Below are 1128 nucleotides of genomic sequence, written 5' to 3' on the forward strand. Positions count from 1 at the left end.
CATTCCTTGGTCCGCGTTTCACGAGAACTGTATTTTCATTACTGAATGTCCACGTCTGCTATTGTTTGCGTACAAATTTCAACTGATTTCAACAATTTCAACAACTTACAACAAATTACAAATTTCGTCTGATGCGATTGAGCGGCAGCACACGCACGCACGCACGCACACACACACGCACGCACGCACGCACACATGCACACACGCACGCACGCTAGCACGCACGCACGCACGCACGCACGCACACACGCACGCACACACGCACGCACGCACGCACGACACGCACGCACGACACGCACGCACACACACACACACACACACACACACACACACAACACACACAACACAACACATGACAGCACACACACGCACACAGAAACGCACGCGCGCACACACACGCACGGGCACAGAAACACACGCACACACAACCACGCAAAAACGGTCCGGGTTTTATTCACGAGTCCGGGTCCGGGTCCGGGTTTTATGCAGGTTTTCCGGGTCCGGGTCCGGGTTTTATGCAGGTTTTCCGGGTCCGGTCCGGGTTTTATGCAGGTTTTCCGGGTCCGGGTCCGGGTTTTATGCAGGTTTTCCGGGTCCGGGTCCGGGTCCAGGTCCGGGTTTTATTCACACCCGCTGGCTACGCGTACGTTGCACGCATAGTTGCAAATGTGAGACGCATTGAACTTATGACACATATAATAGTCGTGATACATCCCTACACGTGTACGGACAAACATAAAAGGTATATATATCCATCGGCGTTCTCACACTCACCCTCTATATTCTCACCAATCGTGAATTGATTGCATGCTATATTTTTGTTGTTTGTGCAAAGCGACGTGCATGCAGTGTACTTGTATGTTGCAGAGGAGCATTTGAAGAGAGAGAGTGAGAGAGGCAGAGTTGCAGAGGAGCATTTGAACAGCATTTATAGGAAATTATCAGTAATACTAGGTGAAAGACAGTTAAGATACTTTGGCAGCAAATACATTTTCTTTATTCACCATTATTTTATTATTGAAACGTTTCAAGTGCCTGTTGAGTAGATGACAATTAAATGTATCAGTTATTTTTAGAAGCCAGATTTCCTCACCATGGCTCATACTAAACAAGAAACATGAAAGAGCC

The sequence above is a fragment of the Priapulus caudatus genome, unplaced genomic scaffold (assembly GCF_000485595.1).
Source record: "Priapulus caudatus unplaced genomic scaffold, Priapulus_caudatus-5.0.1 Scaffold3, whole genome shotgun sequence".
Taxonomy (NCBI): domain Eukaryota; kingdom Metazoa; phylum Priapulida; class Priapulimorpha; order Priapulimorphida; family Priapulidae; genus Priapulus; species Priapulus caudatus.